Here is an 11,592-nt window from a genome sequence, read left to right on the forward strand (position 1 = left end):
ATAAGACTTAAAATGCAGGAATCCTGACCTGAATCAGTTGCCATGATACCATAACAATATTGGGAATGACAGCTTTGAATGTGTAATCCAGTGAGAGCATCAGTGTTGCATGTCTGGTTGGGGAACATTTTATGCACCTGTTAAGTAAGATCAGAAACAGTGTTCCAACTTGGGATGCCCTCATTGACTTCTGAGCCTTCCCACATCCAGCATTCCTCCTGTGTGACTCACTGAGTTGAATCACCAATATTACAATTTAAAAAGTCATTGATAAATGGGCTTAAAATAAAACTGTATGCAAAACTCCTATCTGCTTTATTTAGCAATCTGTAAATGTAGTGTTTAAGAGTAGTCTGTGAAGTTAGGCAGTCATATTCAAATCCTGATGCTTCACTTCTGTCTGCAAAATCTTGGGCAAGGTGTTTAAATTTGCTGTAGTTTTATTTCCTGGCCTGGAAGTGGAGCTAATGATAGCTGCCTCACAGGACTGTTACGAAAACCAAAGTGGACAATGCATGCGAAATGCTCAGAGTTCCTGGAACATGGGCAGTGCTCAGTCAGAACAGCCATTAGTGCTGTTGCTTCTTCTCAACAATCTGTCATCCTGGCTCCTATGACTGCAGTTTTTCACCGAAGTTCCTTTTCTATGCCAGTCTTGTTTGTTCATATTTGCTGGGGCAAAGGTGGGTGTAAATAGTGAATAGTGAATAGCGCTGGGATTTTTAATCAATTCTATGAAGAGTATAAGTTGCAGTAGAGAATGGAAGGGGACAGCCAATGAGAAGAGTGAGCCATGACTTATGGGACAGGAGCCTTGCATTCTTACAACTTCTATAGATAGCCATGAAAAAGTTCATGACCTTCAGTGTGGTACTGAATCTCATTGGAATAAACTAATTAGTTAGTTAATTGGCTGAGAGTAAGCATTTTTCATCCAAACCATATTCTGCCACTTACTCTCATATTTCTCAAACTGTATTGAAGAAATTTCCTCATATGGGGAAGCAGTATGGTGTAGAATTAATCTGGACTCAGATTAGTTGGGTTTGAATCCCGATGTTGTTAACAATAAGTTGTAAAATCTCAAACAATTAGTTAATTTCTATGCTTCTTGGTGCTATGAAATGGGGTGGTATGAAGATTGGTTGACATAAAGATACTTTTTACAGTGCCTGGCATAGAAGAATCAATCAACAAATGCTAGCTGTTATTTATCAAAGTAGTCATGATGATAATTGTTGGGGATATTTACATGATATACAATAGGTTGAATAACTGGCACAGATTCATATAATATTTCAAGCCTGGTTGCTATAAAAATATTGTAATTTATAAAAAAAGATGCTGAGATGTTATTGATGAGGAGATTTGAGGAAAAATTAAAACCATTAGTAGCAAATTAATGGACTTACTATTTTTAAATTGTAGAATAACAAAAATGCATATGAGAGATTATTTATAATATCCATGTAAAGGAATGCTTTATATTTGTTCTGAAATAGGGAAAAACAAGTGGAAGTTTTCAAGATGGTCAGTAATATAATAATGATAGTGATAATAATAACAACAGTAATTAATTGCATGTTCCAAAATAAAATCTGAGAAAGAGCATGTGGTTCTTTGTTATTTGAGATCCTCACCTTATAAAGCTTATGTACTAGCTAGAAAGATAAATAGTAAAGAAGTAAATAGATTAGGAAAAAGTAGACATTTGACAGTGATTATACTACAAAGAAAAACAAACCCATGTAATAGAAAGTTACCGGACATGTAGATGCAGGAAGGGTGGACAGAATCTATTTTACATTTGATTGCAAAAGAAAATCTGGAAAAATAATAACTAAGTTGAACTGCAAGTAATATAAAGGTTCTAGCCACTCACAAATCTATAGGAGGAACTTTCCAGGCATAAGGAGCACCCAGCATAAGATGCTAAACTGGAAATGAGGTTGCCATGTTGGAGGAACAGAAAGAGAGCTATAGATATTGGAATATGATGAGGGAAGCAAGAAAACAAGAGTGTTGGCTGGCATTGGAAATGTTTATTAGCACCAAGTAGGACACAGCTAGGAGTTTGAATCTAATTACATGTATGAGGTTTGATAGAAAACAGAAAGGTTCTAAGAATATGGTTTAATCTGATTTAGATTTTTAAAAGATAGCTCAGGCTATGTTATGAAAATGGATTGGCATGGCGGATCAAAATGACAGCAAGAAAACTGCTGGGGAGGAAAGAGCAGCAGTCCATATGAAAGATGATGGGGGCTTGGTTCCATTAGCAGCAATGGAGTCAATCACATTATGTAGTAGAGGCAGAACTGTTAGGACTTACTAAACGATTAGATAGAAAGGGTGGAGAGACGTGGACCTAAGAAAGTATGTGTGGTTCAGATATCAGGTATTCTGGTAGTTAGGGGGAAATATACGTGAGCCAAATAAATCTATTTGTTTGTTTAAAACTTCCTTAAATTATTGAAAGAGAAAAATATTCTCTATTTTCTGCACCTTTACTCATCTGACCAGGAAAACCATCATCCTCATCATCACCATGACTATCAATCATTGAATGCCTTATATATCAGATCCTTAGTTATAAGCATGATTGCTATTATTGACAATTCTCATATTACTGTCCCCTTTTCATAGTGTGTACTCTAGGTTAAGTAAAATCCTTAAGGTCCCATGGATACAAGGAGACAGAGTCTTGGTTTAAAGTCAATTTGCCCATATCTAACTTCAGAAATTTACTCTTTCAACAATGGCAAGTGGAGGAATGAGAAAGCAAAGACATAATCAGGTTATGTGGACTTTGGTGAACAAAGATGTGTAGGAAAATCTGGATTCTTTAGCTTGGAGGAGTCAATGGAGGATTTTTGTGGATGGAAGTCCTAAAGTAAGATTGTTTTTTCTTCAGGGCTGGCATAGCACGTAAAGCTGCCACCTGCAATGCTGGCATCCCATATGGGCACAAGTTCATGTTCTAGCTGTTCTACTTCTGATCCAGTTCCCTGCTAAAGGCCTGAGAAAAGCAGCAGAAGATGGCCCAAGTGCTTGTAGTGCTTGGGACAAACATCAGTGATATTTTCCTGCCAGAAACAAATCACATCCACAATTTTCAATAAATCTAAGGTATTAAATTTCTAAATGTTAAGAAGACAGAAAATAGCAAGTTTCTGTTATCAAGTATTCACTCTTCTTTGATGCTCTATCAGGGATTATATTTACAGATATGTATGAGATAAGACATTGACTTTGTTAGAAATATAAATATGAAAAGAAAAAGCAACTTATAATTTAATCTTTAAAATAATTATGTGCTGGAAAAGCTGTGAGGAAGGAGTGATCCCTGAAGCCAGGTGGACAGAGACAATTCTTTGAAGCAGGTAGAACTTTGGTTCCACCTCAGTTTTTAGAAAGGTAGTGCTTAATACCTTGATTGATATTTATCTCCTGCAACAGAATTGTATAAAATTGGGGTGAAAATGATGGATCAATTAAGTCGCTCTCTCATATCACAGATAAGGAAACTGAGGTCAAAGAGGGCAGTTTTCCTAGAATCTAACTGTTGTTATTTTTTTACATAATGAGATCAGTCCTCAGTTATAAATTAAAAAAAAATAGTTGAAAGGCAGAAAAGCAGTTAGAGACAAACAGTGAGTGAGATCTTCTATTAGTTCACTCCCTCAAATGCTAACAAGGCTGGACCAGGTCAAAGCCAGGATCCCAGAAGTCCTTCTGGTCCCCCTTGTGAGTGGTTGGGACCCAAGTACTCCAGCCATCAGTCACTGTTGCCTTCCAGGGTGAATGTTACCAGCAAACTAATTTGGAGCAGAGCCAGGGGATTGGTGAATGAGTGAGCACTAATATGTTTTTATTACTGTTTCCATCTGGGCAATTTCATGTAAGAGCTGAGTTGTCTGTTGAAATGCTCTTTAGAACAAGGAGGGGTGGAAATAAATTAGTAAGTGAGCATAAATAGACATGAATAGTCTTGGATAAAATGGCATTCATCTAAGGAAATTTTTAGGATGAGACATGCCTCATGCAATTCACATTATAATTTGACCTTGAAATGTTTAATGGATATTAAGTACAGTGTTATTTAATTTTTAAAAAGAGGTTGGGTGGGATTTGGGATGGAATGAGAAGAAAATAATCATTTATTGAGCACTTTTAATTTTCAATTATTTGGCTAAATTTCTTTTACCATTTTTGAAGAGGCAGAGAGAGCAAACTCTTATCTGCTTGTTCAGTTCCCACAATGCCATCAACAACAGAGACTGGGCCAGGCCAAGGTCAGAGTCAGAAACTTGACCCAGGTCTCCATTGTGGATGGCAGGAACCCGAACACTTGAGTCATCACTGCTGCATCCCAAGGTGTACAGCAGTAGGAAGGGAGAATTGGGAATGGATCTGGCACTCAAACCCAGGCACTCCAATTAGGAATGTGGACATCTTAACGAGTATCTTAACTGCTAAGCCAAACACCCATCACTCTATTTAGCATTAACATTTATTTTATGAAGACAACTCCATTATTTTCCGTTGTGCAAAAGTTCATGTGCCTGGTAAGTGGAAAGGGAGATTCTGAAGCAGGGCTTCTGTCCTGCACTGGTCTGCACTGCATAGTCTCCAGATTGGGTGTGACCGTAGGCTTCTTCATCTATATAAGAGAAATGTTATTACCTTTTTCATCTGTCTCCAATATGGCAACAAGTGAAGTAGTCTTATTATCTAAAGAGCTATAACTATGATAGTGTTTTGAAAAATATTGTCCTCTTGTTTTCAGTTAGAAGTGTGGGGTCACAGACTTCTGGGACTTTAAAGCTAGAAGGGAGTACAGTGCTATTGACCTTGTGGTCATGCCTTCCTACATTTGAAATCTGTCTGTTCCTCTCTTTCATTTTAATATTAGGGATAAAAAATTTAGCCATCTTGAACCTCAATTTTAAAAGGAAGATAATAATATTTCATAGGTTAATTGTAAACATTAAACGAAGTGACAGATGCAAAACATTTTATTAGGTCATTCTCTAGTTCGCAAAGAAAAGTGATTTTACACAAGCTACCTCTTAAAATGGGAGTGTATAGTGAGATAACATCTGGCAATAAGAAAAAAGGACCCAAAGAGGGAAATGTAATATATACATGCAATGAACTATTATAAAGTCATAAAAAATAAGGAAATTCTGCCATGTTTCAACATGGATCTACTTTGAGGACCTTACACTAAGTGAAATTAGCCCTGTTACAAAACGCAAATATACCATGATTCCACTTAAATGAAGTACAGAAAATACTCTCAAAGAAATGGAAAGTAAAATTGTACTTTCCAGGGGCTGAGGGAGGGGAGATGGAGAGTTGTTGTCCATTTAGTATAGACTTGCATGATGAATAAGTTCTAAATATAAATATCTATTATACAATAGTGTGCTTAGAGGGAACAATTCTATATACTTAAAAGTGTGGCAAGAGATGACACTGTGGCAAAAAAAAAAAAAAAAAAAAAACCTAAATGAAAGATCTCTGTGAGTTAGATCCCAGTGGAAAGAACGGGCCATCAAAAAAGGAGGTACCTTTCTCTGAAGGAAGGAGAGGACTTCCACTTTGATTATGGCCTTGTTTAAATAAGGTCAGAATTTGTGAACATAAAAAGCTTCCATAGCCTCGGCAGCTCATGATGGGAGCCTCGGGAGATTACTGACGTCATAAATAAGAGTGTCACTCCCATAGGAGATGGGATGGTTTGTGGGTGGGAGGGTAGTTATGGAAGGAAAAGCCACTATAATCCAAAAGTTGTACTTTCAAAATTTATATTTATTAAACAAAAGGTTTTTTTTTTTTTTTGACAGGCAGAGTGGACAGTGAGAGAGACAGAGAGAAAGGTCTTCCTTTTGCCGTTGGTTCACCCTCCAACAGCCGCCGCGGCCGGCATGCTGCGGCCAGCGCACCACGCTGATCTGATGGCAGGAGCCAGGTGCTTCTCCTGGTCTCCCATGGGGTGCAGGGCCCAAGCACTTGGGCCATCCTCCACTGCACTCCCTGGCCACAGCAGAGAGCTGGCCTTTAAGAGGGACAACCGGGACAGAATCCGGCACCCTGACCGGGACTAGAACCCTGTGTGCCAGCGCTGCTAGGTGGAGGATTAGCCTAGTGAGCCGTGGCGCCGGCTCAAAAGTTTTTTTTTTTAAAGGAAGCATGGGAGAGAGAACAAAAAAATGTTGTTAGATCCATATACAAAAATCAATTTGTTTTGTGTTAAAAGACTTAAATGTGACAGAAAATACAGGATACTCTATAAAAACAATCTCTGCTCAGAAAAAAAATAAAAATGTGGCAAGAGGATAGAACTCAGGTTATATGTTTTTCAACACAAAAAATACGAGAAAGGAGGAAAAGGAGGAGGAGGTAGAAGAAGAGGATGAAGTAGAAGAAGAGGATGAAGAGGAGAAGGAAGAGAAAGAAATATCCTGTCAGGACTTCAGAAAGTCCTTCAGAAAGTTCAAGACTAAAAGCAGATCAAATAAATGGTCCAATAGGAAAACTGAGACTGTGCTTGAAGACTTGGAAAACTCAGGTATGAGACATTTTTAAGGTTTACATATTTTGCTATAATCAAAATATAAACAAAAGTGTGTTGATCTGCTGTGCAGATAGTATTTTTATAATTTTAAATAACATTCTATAGAGGGAAGCTCATCAATATCATCAAAACACTTGGAAACACTACTTTCATCTGAATTTTCTTATGGTGCCTTTCGCCAACTTCTAACTCCACTGCTGTCTGGCTTCAGCTGCCTTTTTTGACTCTTGCTTCATTTTCCATTGAAAATTTGTTGATTTTTCTCCACATTATACTCCTCAAATTCTAATGGGAGGGAGATAAATTGTTTAGCTAAAATAACATCCATTGGCCTATTTAGGCAGAACTCATTATACACAGCGCAGATAGACTGCCCCTGAGCTATGTGTCTATTACTGTCGAATTAGTGGTCATGCTTCTTGAGGCTTAAAGAAAGGCCTAGAGTTTCTTTTCCCTTATAGAATCACATGAGGGCAATTTCCCATAGATGGGTCATGATGTTATTATGACTATTTGAAGTCAGAAGTCATTTGGCCTATTCTCTAAATGGCATTCATAAGGAGTCCCTTTCATGAGAGGAAATACAGTTTCTTCCAAGGCTATATTGCTGTATTAGCCAAACTTACAGTTTGTCTCTGCATTTCCATTTCTAATGTTTCTCCTGTCCCAGGCATCAGTGTGGCAATCAGCATTGTTAAAGAAAACTAGCTAGTGTCAAACACTTTTTCTGAGTAGTGCCAATCAGTTATCCCCTTTGTCATAGTAATTCTTATCACCATTGAATGTTTGGGTAGGTAAATAAAGAGTGATAGTATAGATGGATATAGATAGGTATGGATATATTTGAAAACCATATCTTTTTTTTATAGCTCTTTTTTTTTTCTTTTGACAGGCAGGATGGACAGTGAGAGAGAGAGACAGAGAGAAAGGTCTTCCTTTTCCGTTGGTTCACTTCCCAATGGCTGCTGCGGCCAGCACACTGCGGCCGGCGCACCGTGCTGATCCGAAGCCAGGAGCCAGGTGCTTCTCCTGGTCTCCCATGCGGGTGCAGGGCCCAAGGACTTGGGCCATCCTCTACTGCATTCCCGGGCCACAGCAGAGAGCTGGACTGGAAGAGGAGCAACCGGGACAGAATCCAGCGCCCCGACAGGGACTAGAACTCGGTGTGCCGGCGCTGTAGGCGGAGGATTAGCCTATTGAGCTGCAGCGCTGGCCGAAAACCATATCTTAAAGTATTATTTCTTAAACAGCTTTGGTAACTTCATTTTACTTTTTAAAAATATTTATATAGCTGGACTCATTTCCAGTAGAATTGCTGACCTGAGTTTTAAATGTTATTTGTGTTAACTCTGACCAAGCTTTTAATAATGATCCATTCTTATTGATTATATATAATTGATAACTATAATCATTCTTATTGATTATGTAATTGATAACTATATTGATTGTATATAATTGATAACTGTATCAATTGATAATTGATACATAACCACTGATTATATTCTCCAAGGTATGAAAATATAATTCACTTGATCTTAGCCAAAAGGCCAAGAAGCTATTGTGAAAGTATAATTCATGTTACCCTTCAATATGATATGCCAGAGTTTGGCTACACTCAGTAAATACTCAAAGTAGAATATTAACCAGAAGTTTATTTTAATACAGCATTAGCCTAGCATAATAACTTCTTATAAAAAGATTTTTTAAAAATATGTATTTATTTATATGAAAGGCAGAGTTACAGAGAGGGGAGAGAAGAGATATCTTCCATCTACTGGCCCACTCCCCAAAATTACTGCAACAGTCATTTCTGGGGCAGGCCAAAGCAAAGAACTAGAAACTCTATCCTGGTCTCTCATACATGTGACATGGACTCAAGTACTTGTGCCGTCATCTGCTGACTTTCCAGGTGCAGTAGCAGGGAGTGGATCAGAAGTGTAGGAGCTTTGACTCTTGCTGGCACTCTAATATGGGATGCCAGCATTGCAAATGGAAGCTTAACTTGCTGTGCCACAAAACTGGCCCCATAAAGAAGAGAGTCAATTTTAGAAAAAATCAGGTAGAAAAAAATATGAGATATAAACCAGTAGGTTCTTCACATTTTGAACCTAACTTCCTTTTCTAATCATATCTCATTATTTTTATTCACTGTAGTTAGTGAAACTAAAGTCTATACCATGACTTTTCCCCCAGAAATTTTCCTCCTGAGCTCAGCCACTTAAATGCATGCCCTGATCTGCATGTCCTGTCAGGTCTAATCGCTCATCAATCTTTTCTTTCTTTTTTTTTTTATACGTATACTGACTCAACAGAATTTTTTTAAACTTATATATTTATTTGAAAGGCAGAGTAGCAGCATAGAGAGAGAACACGAGCAAGCTCTTCCATCTGCAAGTTCACTCCCTAAATGACCACAACAGTCAGGGGTGGATCAGGCTGGAGCCAGGAATTCCATCAAAGTCTTCCATGTGGGTGGCAGGGGACCAAGTACTTGGGTCATCATCTGCTGTCTTCCCAGGTTAATTAGCAGGAAACTGGATTGAAAGCAGAACAGATGGGACTCAAACAAAGCTCAGTTAGGAATGCCATGTCATAAGGGTGGTTTAAACTGTTATGCCACAATGCTGGCTGCGATAATTTTTTTTTTCTTTTTGAGATATTGGTTACAGACAGAGATAGGAAAAAGAGAGAGAAAGATCTTCCATCTGTTGGTTCACTCCCCAAATGGTTGCAGTGGCCAGAGCTGAGCCAATCTGAAGCTAGGAGCCAGGAACTTCTTCCAGGTCTCCCATGCAGATGCTGGGGCCCAAGCAGTTGGGCCATCTTCCACTGCTGTCCCAGGCCATAAACAGAGAGCTGGATAAGAAGAGAAGCAGCCAGGACATGAAGCAGGTCCTGTATGGGAAGCCAGCGCCACAGGAGGAGGCCTAGACTACTGTACCACAGCGCTGTTCCAGTCATTTTTGATCCTTCAGCTTATGGTAAAATTTCTCAGTCCAAATTCTTGTGAGATTTTATGTTGTGGCAGTTGTAATTTTCTGTATCAAAATACAGCTATATTGGGGATATACCTTTTTATCCTGCTAAATTATAAGGTCCTTGAGGGCAAGGCTTACACCTAATTCAACTCTAGTAAATCTACAGAACCTTGAAACAGATGCTTAATGATGACTGAATCAGTGACTACATAATGATTTTGATAGATATGCTGGAAAATGAGAGGTAGATTTTTAAAAAGAAGAAAATGGGCAGCAAGTCTAAACAACATGTTCAGTGGTGAAGTATGAAATTCTCCATAACACAAAGAACAGTCAGCTGATTAAAGGTACAGTGTACTTAAGAGAAGTGGAGCTATAGGGGAAGATGTAGCAAAGAGAAAGTGTCCATATCTGGCATGGTTTGATTTATAAACTATTGATGACTTTTCCTACTTTCATTTTCATCAGTGTATTAATGAAAATGTCTCTACTACTTTGCATGTACCCATTCTATAAGATGCTAGAGATAAACTGATGATTTTACAAGTCCTGTTCCTATAATTGTGATAAAAGAGGAAGCAGATGAATTGTGTTTCTCTGCTTGAAAATGAAGCTCTTCTATTATGTATGCTATGGTTACTTTCAAGATCTTAGTTGAACATATTTTTATTGTTTAAGCATGGATTAGATGAGAAAGACCAGGAGATTTTGAAGGAGCAAAAAGAGAGGAAGTAAGAAATGTAGACTTTGGAGTGCATTTTTTTCTTTTTTTTTTTTAAATTCCAAGGTTACATTTCTTACTAAAAATAAAATTTTTTCTCCATTCTCATGTTAATGTGATGTTAATACAAATAGATTCAATGTAGTTCCTAGATACAATTCCAAGATTATAATGTTTCCTTTCTCTCCTTCCTTCCTTCCTTTTTTAATTTTTGAGATAACATTTGGAGGGAGGGGGTGAACCCAAGCACCCCATGTGGTATGTGGACATCTATCTGTTTTTAAAGATTGATTTATGTATTTGAAAGACAGAGTTACAGGGAGAGCAGCAGAGACAGATTTTCCATTCACTGACTCACTCCCCAAATGGCCACCATGGCCAGGTCTGGGACAAGCCAAAGCCAGGAGACAGGAGCTTCATCCAGGTCTCCCACATGAGTGCAGGGGCCCAAGAATTTGGCCCATATTCTGTTGCTTTCCCAGTTCATTAGCAAGGAGCTGGATTGGAAATGGAGCTGCCAGGACACAAACCAGCACCCATATGGGATACTGGTGTCACAGGTGGCAGTCTTTACCACAACAGTGGTCCCAGCATATTTTTCATTTACATCATAGTCAGAGGCTTAATACTACACTAAATTAAATAATTGATAAAGTAAAAAGTAAAAACTTTAATTCAGCAGGAATATAGGCAAGGGCTATTAACTGTAATCAAGTGAAAAGATTTCCATTTCACTCATATACAATAAATTTTAAAATAATCACCAATCATTGAGATAGACTATGATTCTAAGAATGAGAAGTCAGAAATAGAGACAAAGCTTTAAAATATGACAAGTTTTGAACCTCCGAGTAGTTTGCTATAGTTTTAGCATAGTTGAGAAGCCACTCACAGGATATCTTTAAAAGAGCAGCTTCTGGAAGTTAGGTGTCAGAAGAGTTTAGCCTTGGAGGCAACACATGACAGAATAATGATTGGAAAATATAGAGGAAAGGGATAGAAAGACCAAGGTAAAAAGGCCAGTATGATGCATCTTCTGTTTAAAGTGCCCCTTTCTCTGTCCAAAATGGATTGAAGATATTTTTCTGCATTCTGAAATCAGTAGAGTGTGTGTGTGTGTGTGTGTGTGTGTTTTCAAATCAGGAATGTGTAACTGCCTAATCTAGTAGATTACTCAAGAATAAGTGTTTTTTATTTTTTGCTTTTTTGGTCATACCTATATCCCCTTTAATTATCACAGCAGAGTTCTTTGTTACAGAATCAACTGTCTAGTCACAAATTTAGCAACTTTGGAACTAAAACCTAGAGCA

The 11,592-nt window shown here is 38.0% G+C and overlaps 1 pseudogene; it reads right to left on the bottom strand.

Moving 5' to 3' along the window:
• Positions 1 to 8,023: 8,023 nt before the first annotated feature.
• LOC127490812 (U2 spliceosomal RNA) lies at positions 8,024 to 8,142 on the bottom strand (annotated as a pseudogene).
• Positions 8,143 to 11,592: the final 3,450 nt, after the last annotated feature.

This window comes from Oryctolagus cuniculus, chromosome 6, assembly GCF_964237555.1.
Source record: "Oryctolagus cuniculus chromosome 6, mOryCun1.1, whole genome shotgun sequence".
NCBI classification, from domain to species: Eukaryota; Metazoa; Chordata; class Mammalia; order Lagomorpha; family Leporidae; genus Oryctolagus; species Oryctolagus cuniculus.